Raw genomic sequence first — 8,620 nt, forward strand, 5'->3', positions numbered from 1 at the left:
CCCCCCCATAGCTAGCAATCCAAAACAGCCCAGTGGCACCTTTAAGACCAAGTTTTATTCAGGTACAAGCTCTCCCTCCTCTGTGAGGACAGATCTGCACGTCCCTCCCCCCCAAAAAGCTAGCAATCTAAAACAGTCCAGTGGAGCCCGAGCGGTGGGTGTTGCCTTCTAACACACTTCCGGTGATGCCAGGGTGGCATATGCAAATAAATTATGCCAATGAGTTATGCTAATGAACTCCCGTACCTCTTTTTCTATGAAATGACCCCTGGTAGTGACCCTGGACTTGTTGAACACATGTGAAGTTGCCTTATATTGAAATAAATCCTTGGTCCATCAAGGTCAGTATTGTCTACTCTGATGGGCCTCGGCTCTCCAGGGGCTCAGGCGGAGGAGGTCTTTCACATCACCTATGACCTGAACGTTTTAACTGGGGGTGCTGGGGATTGAACCTGAGACCCTCTGTATGCCAAGCAGAGACTCTTCCACTGAGCCACAGCTGGGCTCCAGACCTGGTGTGGGATCCAGATGTTGTGGCACCCGTTGGGAACAGTGACCACAACACCATCAAGTTCAGCATTCATGGAATGGAAATGTGTCTCCTCAGTCCAAAACAATCACTTTTAATTTCAGAGGGCAAACTTTGCAAATACGAGGGTTCCAGTCCGGAAGAAGTTAAAAGAGACTCAGAACCATGCGGGAACAATCTAAAACTGCACGAATGGATGCCCGGATGAAATGCACACCCCACGTCAGGAAAGGCCCTGCTGAGTCTAGAAGGATGCTTGCGTGGCTGACCACTCAAACCAAGAAAGCCATAAAAGGCAAAAATACTTCCTTTCAAATGTGGAAGTTCTGCCCCAAAAGCGGCGGTCAGAAAGGAGCACACATTCTAGCAAAACACATGTCAGCTGAAAATAAGATGAGCAAAAAAGAGAATCCAAGGAGCAGATTGCTCAAAACACTAAGACGTACAATAAGCACACACACATATGCATACACAGACCTTTATTGGCATATATTAGGTTACAGGGAGAAGCAAAAACAAATAAAGAGGTAACAAAGAAAAATGAGTCAACCATATGCATTTATACATTGCACAATGGATCCTTAATTACCAAACTTAGAAACAGGACGACCTTTTCAGTTATTTCAGGTGACAAATCATTCAGGAGATGGTGCATTTCTTCAAAGGGCCAGGTTGGGCCTTTGGATGACATACCAGTTGGGCCTTCGGATGACAAAGGAATGCAAGGATTACTTGAAGAAGGTGGGGAGATGGTAGAGAAAAGGAAGCAATTCTTTGCTTCTCTTTGTACTGTGTAAAATAGGGGGCACTCGTCAATTCCGTGGCCATTGTTTTCAGGAAGGGTGTCTGAAGAGCTGAGTCAAATTGAGATGATGACAGATGAAGTTCAAGGACTACTAGGCAAACAGAAAACTAGTAAGCCGTCAGGTACAGTTGACATACACCTGAAGGTTGTTGAGGAATTCAAATATGAAACTGTTGATCTACTAAGCAGCATACCTAGCTCGGAGTCCACTAACACCTTAGAGACAAACAAGATAGATTCAGGTGGGTAGCCATGTTAGTCTGAAGCAACAGAATAAAGTTGGAGTCAGATTTTTGAGAGTCAAAGTTTCCTTCATCAGTAACTGGTTACTAAAATCAGCCTTGATGCCAGAGGACTGGAAGGTGGCAGATATGGCCGGGATCCAACATACCTAAGGGACCGCCTTTCCCCATATGTTCCCCCACGGGCACTACGGTCAGGGACGCAACATCTCCTGACGATGCCAGGCCCCAAGGAGGCCAGGCTGGCTGCTACCAGGGCCAGAGATTTTTAAGTGGCGGCTCCTGCCTGGTGGAACGAGCTCCCGGAGGAGATCTGGGCCCTGCGGGACCTTGTGCAGTTCCACAGGGCCTGCAAGACTGAGCTCTTCCGCCAGGCTTTCAAGTAGGAGCCGCCACCACTACTGTACCATCGTTATGTTACCATCAGTCTGGCCCTGGGAAGAGAGCACAACAGTGTCGCGTGGAACTAAGAGCATTGAGTAGATGTACCTCCCTGCAAGGAAAGGCTGGAGAGGGAGTCTGGGACTCTTTAGCCCACCTCAGGGTCTTTCAGAAGCCTCTCCAAGGGGCCCGGCTGGATCAGACCAGTGGCCCATCTAGTCCTGCCTCTGGAGGGCTGGCACAGAAGGCAGAGCGGCCAGGACCTTCCCCTGATGTTGCCCAATCCACCCCAGGAGTCTCTCGTCTTCCTGGAAAGAAGAGGAAAAGCAGAGCCAGGCTGTTTGGGGCTGACCACTTCCTGCGGCTGTCCAGACCATTTGTTCACTAATCCACAGGATGTTTGAAACCCAGCCAGGACGACCAACTGGGGGGGGGGGCCTGCCGGGATCACAGTTATCTTTAGGGGAAGGGAGGGAGGGGGTCTCCTCTGTCACCCCAAATCACCCCTCAGCAAGAAGCTGTGGAACCCATTGCCTCATCTGCCTCTGGGGTGGATCCACCCCAGCCAGGCTGCTGAGCAAAGCCCGGAGCGGCCTTCTGTCTGTGGCAGCCCCCCCCCCCCCCGTGGGAGGTGGGGCCGCCTGAGCCGGAGGAAGACTCCTTGAGCCGGAGGAGGAAGGCTTCTCCCAACTTTGCTCCGTGGGCTGTCCAGATCCACCCCTCTGCGCCCCAAGATTTTCGGGCTGGTAACTGGAGGTGAGAAGCCAAGCCTTACAATGTTCACTGCGACCTGGAAATGAATCGCCGCTCGATGGAGCAGGGGTCCCCATCAATGTTCCCTCTAAGCTGTGGAGTCTCGTGAGCAAAAATTGTACTTTGTGAGCTACTGGTATTAAATTTGTGAGTGAGCGATTTGGCTGCTGCATAAATTAGTTTGTTCTGGAGCCCTCCTTCCTGAGCTGAGACAAAAATGTGTGAGCCGGAGGCTAAAAAACTATGAGCGAGCTCACACTAACTCAGCTTAGAGGGAACACTGGTCCTCATGACCTGGGGCATGTTTTGACATAGGGCAAGGGGCACGGCCACCAAATGGCCACATGGGAGGCAGAGGGAATGATACACACAGGGGAAGCTCAAGCGCAGGGGGGCAAGAGGAGTACGTTTTTAAAATGCACCGGGAAAGAGCATCCAGAGAGAGAATAAAACCCACACTGTCGTGGCAGCGGTTGCTGCTAAAACGTTATTTTACTCTGCACAGCCAGGGCTTTCTCGGTGGCGGCCGCGACCTGGTGGAATGAGCTCCTGGAGGAAATCAGGGCCATGCAGGACCTCTTACAGTTCCGCGGGGCCTGCAAGACGGAGCTCTTCCACCAGGCAATTAGGAGCAGCCACCATTACTAGTTACCATCACTCGTAACAACTGTAGAGCCTGGTTCCTGGTGAATTATTGTCAGCCTGTGTGCATCAAGCAAGATAATTGTTGGAATGAACATCATATGGTATGCACTCATGCACCACCGCCATCGCTATGATACTGGAACAACATTGCTAGCGCTTTAATATGTAATACTGTATAGTTTTAATGAATTGTTTTAGTGTTTAATGGTTTTGATTGTTTTAATGTTTTAATCTGTAAGCTGCCCTGAGCCTGCTCCAACGGGGTAGGGCAGGATATAAATTAGAATATAAATTAAAAAAAACCAGCCAATAAGATCTCAAATGAGCAACCAGAAGCCCTACAGGGAAAAAGCCCCCCCCACTTGGCAGGTGCCGGGAAAGGTGCCAGGAACCGTGTTGGAGACCCCTGAAACAGAGAAACCGCAGTCCAAAACTGGTGTGAACCACCCTGGTCCCCAGACACAGGGCCGGCTCACCCACTAGGCGAACTAGGCATTTGCCTAGAGTGCGGGCCGGACCTTAGGGCGCCAAACTGGACCCGCCCCCCGCCAAAGGCCCCCCACCCCACCAAAAGCCCTGCAGCTCCCTGACCGCTGCCTCTTTCTCCCTGAGTCCACCAAGCGCTGAGCTTGCCGGACTCGGGGAGATAGAGGCGGTGGCGGTCACCCGGTCTGGGAGATGCAGGGCTTTTGGCGGAGGTGGGCGCAGTTTGGCGCCCTAGGTCCAGCCAGTCAGTGACTGGTTGGCCCTAGGGCACCAAACTGCACCCAGCCCCGGCCCCGCCAAAATCCCTGCATCCAGTTCTGCTTTCATTGCGAAGGAGGGGGCCCCTGGATGGGGCGCTGAACTGTGCCTCCCCCCTCTGCGCCCTCCCCACCGCGCCATGCAAGTTTGCAAAAGTGGGGAGGGGGGATTCCCCCCCACCCTCCTCTGTGCCTCCAGCACATTCTCCCCTCTGCCGCTTACAGCAAATGCAAACAAAAATCAAACCACCACCGGGGGTGGGGGGAGGAATCAGCTCCGGCGCTCCCCCGTTGCCTCTCTGCATAAGGTATCCATGGGGGGGGGCGGTGGAGAAGCCGAGTGCCGCCTTTACTTGCCACTGCTTTCCCCTTCCTGGCGCAGCGTGCAGAGCGGGACTGGTGGTGCCGAGTGGAGAAGCGCTCTCGGTAGCGGCTCCTGGCTCAGGGGGGCTCCGAGGGGAGGAGAGGAAAAGAAAACCGGGGGGGGGGGGAGAAAGCGCGATTCCCAACTCGCCATGCTGATCCTAAGGAACCGGGCAGGGGCGAGGCTAGCTTGTGGCACCTGGTCCCCCCCCCCCGGCATGTTTCTGGGAGGTCTCCAGGCCCCACCGGGAGGTTGGCATCTGAGCTGAGGGGGCACAGGGACCACAAGCTAGCCTCGCCTAGGGCTCAGAAACACCTCGGGCCAGCCTCCAGAGACTGTGGGTCGTGGGCCTGTCCCATCCCATCTACTGCTGAGGCTGCACTCCTGGGGTTTTCTTGGGGGGGGGGAGAGTCAATCCCTGGTTAGTGTTCGACTCGCCCACCCCCCTTTCCGTGGTCATCCTCTGTGAGGAACACCAGCCAAGGCATTGGTGGTCACTCAAAAAAGCCCTGGGCGGCCTCGTAGGGTGACTGGGAATTCATTCACAAGTAATCAGCGGACAACAGTGCTGGAGCAAGGACGGTCGAAAGGAAATGGTCTGTTGCGTCTGGTCTGCTTATGGATCCTTTTGACCCAGCTGCCGTGATGAAGGTTGACAGGATCTTGGACTCTCTGGAGGCCAGCGATTGTGCCCTGGACCCTTGCCCATCTGGCTGCCGAAATCCGGGGACGGTCACATTAATGTGCCCATCATCAATCAATCAATCAATGACTCAGGGTTCCTTCCCTTGGCAACTCAAAGAGGTGGTCACCTGCCTGTTACTTAAAAACAAACAAACCATCCCTACAGAGAAATGATGTGGCCAGACTGGCCAGTGATTCTGCCATTTCTGGGCAGTGATAGATGGAGCAATAGCTGACCAACTCCAGGCCTTCTGGGATAACTCGTCTGCTCAGGACCCTTTTCAGGCTGGTGTCAGGCTGGGTTGTGGGACAGAGGTGGCTCTAGTGGCTTTAGTTGGTGATCTCCATCTGAATAGAGACCAAAAAAAGCCACGCCTCTTTGTTGCTCCTGTTGGATTTATCTGCAGCCTTTGATATCGTGCTGAGACATTTCAAAGCAGAAGTGGATATCAAGGGTGTGCTTTGGACCGCTTTAAATTTTTACTTATGGAGTGGTCTCAAAGCGTCACTGTATGAGAGCCAGTTTGGTGTAGTAGTTAAGTGCGCGGACTCTAATCTGGGAGGACCGGGTTTGATTCCCCACTACTCCACATGCACCTAGCTGGATGACCTTGGGCAAGCCGTAGTTCTGATAAGAACTGTCCTTGAAAAAGAGCAGTCTCTGTCAAGAGCTCTCTCGGCCCCACCCACCTCCCAGGGTGTCTGTTGTGGGGAGGGGAAGGGAAAGGAGTTTGTAAACCGCTCTGAGACACCTTTGGGTTGTGAAGGGCCATGGGGTATGAATCTAATCTCCTTCCTTCCTTCTTCTTCTCCTTGATCCCCCCCTCCTCCACTTGCAGCTGCTCCTTCCTGCTCCTCTTCTTCCTCTTGCTCATTCTCCTCCTTCTCACCAGGCTGAGGCTGGAAGGCCAGGTGAGCCCCAGGCTTCAAGTCCTCCTCCTCCTCCTCCCCGTCCTCCTCCTCCTCCTCCTCCTCCTCTCAGTTCTCCTGTCCCCTGTACTGTTCAATCTCTGTGCAAAGACCTTAGGAAAAACCATTCATAGCTTTAGAACTGGGTGTCCTCAATACGCTGATGACACCAAACTCTCTCTCTCTCCAGATATCCTGGCAGTTCAGTAGAGGGCTTCAGCCGCTGCCTGCCCTGCTGGGGTTAAATGGCTAAAAATGAACAAACTGAATCTGGGCAAGTAATGTTGGCTGGGGAAACTGTGGTCTGGAAGGAGCTGCCACTTCCCACTGTGAGGTGGCGGCGAGGGAGGCGAAGGAACCTAATTGCTCCGCGCTGCCATTATGTCAGCAAGTTCACCACCGGCTCAGCGGTTTAAACTGTTTCAACACGTTCTGACTCCGAGGTCTGAGCCACTGAAGTCTCACAGCCTGACGATCGTTGTGTCACTTCTTGCTAAGTTTTTACGAATAACTTCTCTGAAATATGTTCTAATTTGGACGGTAGATGTAATGTAGTTCAGACAGAAGAAATGTCCAGTCTTGTCCATATATGGATCGGGGACTCAACATCGATTGGTAACCCCAGGTCCTAAAGATATTAAATTTGCTGTCACCAGGGCCAGGGCTTTTTCGGTAGCAGCTCCTACCTGGTGGAATGAGCTCCTGGAGGAGATCCGGGCCCTGCGGGACTTGGCACAGTTCCGCAGGGCCTGTAAGACGGAGCTCTTCCGCCAGGCTTTTGAGTAGGAGCCGCCACCATCACTATACCGTCACCGTACCACCACCACTCAATGGAGTGGGTGTCATCGGGGAATGAGACGGCCCTGGGAGGAAGGATGGGATGCTAGCTATTGGGGGGGGGGGGACATGCAGATCTGTCCTCACAGAGGAGGGAGAGCTTGTACCTGAATAAAACTTGGTCTTAAAGGTGACACTGGACTGTTTAGGACCGGGGGGCTGGCGGAGGGGGGCTCTGCAACTTACCTGGCTGCTTCCTGCTCTGAATGAGGGTTGCTGGGAGCAGGGGGTGGGGCTTGTTGCATGTGCCCGCCCCCTGGGCTCTTTAGTGCCGGAGCTCCGCTCCTATGCGCTCCTGCAGGAAATGACCCCTAGCCACAAGCACTGGAGCTTCGTAGCCCCAGCTGACCCCTTTCCCTCAAGCATCCAGCCTGCCCACAGGACACCTCTGCCCTGGCGCTGGAGGAAGCCTTGGGCCCCCACAGAGCATGCCAGGAGGGGAACCTCCGGCCCGGTCTCCAGGAGCGGCTGCTTCAGAGGCGGGGAGCTGCTGGTCTCATACGGGGGCTCAAGTGCTGAACTCAGGAAAGGTCATCTGAGGGCCCAAGTGTCAAGACCATCCTGCGCATATGTGTGCATCTCTGTGTGTGGGTGCGTGTGTTTATTTGTGTGTGTGTGTATGTGTGTGTGCACATGGGGGAAGTGATTGAAGAAATCCCTCCTCTTGCTTCACTTTGCCAAAGCCTCAGGAGGACACTCTGTGTTTTTTTTTGGGGGGGGGAGATAAGAGAAGTGAAGAAAGAGATTTCTTCCGGAAGTCGGTGTCCCCATGCCTCATGTACTAGAACTGGAGAAGACAATGGATTGCCAACTGCCCAGGATAAAACTGGGCCAGGCCACTTGGGGGATGGAATTCATATGGAATTGACTGCCGCAGGAGGTGGTGGTGGCTACAAGCATGGACGGCTTCCAGAGGGAATTGGATAAGCATATGGAGCAGAGGTCCATCGGTGGCTCTCTCAGTCTGAGGCAAGAGATGCTCTGTATTCTTGGTGCTTGGGGTGGGCAACAGTGGGGGGGGCTTCTAGTGTCTTGGCCCCACTGCTGGACCTGCTGATGGCACCTGGTGTTTTTGACCACTGTGTGTGGCACAGAGTGTTGGACTGGAGGGGCCACTGGCCTGATCCAACCTTGGCTTCTCTTATGTTCTTATAGGAACTCTCAGGCTGGGGCAAGGGATGCTCTGCATTCTTGGTGCTTGGGGGGGGGGCAACAGTGGGAGGGCTTCTAGTGTCCTGGCCCCACTGCTGGACCTCCTGAGGGCCCCTGGTATTTCTGGCCACTGTGAGACACAGAGTGGTGGACTGGATGGGCCACTGGCCGGATCCAAGATTGGCTTCTCTTATGTCCTTATCTTATGATGCGCTGTGGCTGGGTGGTAGAGCATCTGCTCGGCATGCAGAAGGTCCCAGGCTCAGTCCCCGCAGCATCTCCAGTGGAAAGGACCAGGCAGAAGGTGATGTGGAAGACCTCAGCCTGAGGCACTGCGGGAGCCACTCTCAGTCTGATTAAACCAGTTCTGGGGAGGGGCTGTGGCCCAGTGGTGGAGCATCTGCTTGGCATGGCGAAGGTCCCTGCGAACCTCCACCTGAGACCCTGGAGACCTGCTGCCAGTCTGAGTAGAGAGCAGTGAACATGACGCACCCCAAGGGCCTCATTTAGTGGAAGGCAGCTTAGAATCCTAGAATCACAGCGTTGGAAGGGGCCTTAGAGTCCATCTAGTCCCAC

The sequence above is a fragment of the Gekko japonicus genome, unplaced genomic scaffold (genome assembly GCF_001447785.1).
Source record: "Gekko japonicus isolate JY-2015 unplaced genomic scaffold, Gekko_japonicus_V1.1 scaffold2529, whole genome shotgun sequence".
Taxonomy (NCBI): domain Eukaryota; kingdom Metazoa; phylum Chordata; class Lepidosauria; order Squamata; family Gekkonidae; genus Gekko; species Gekko japonicus.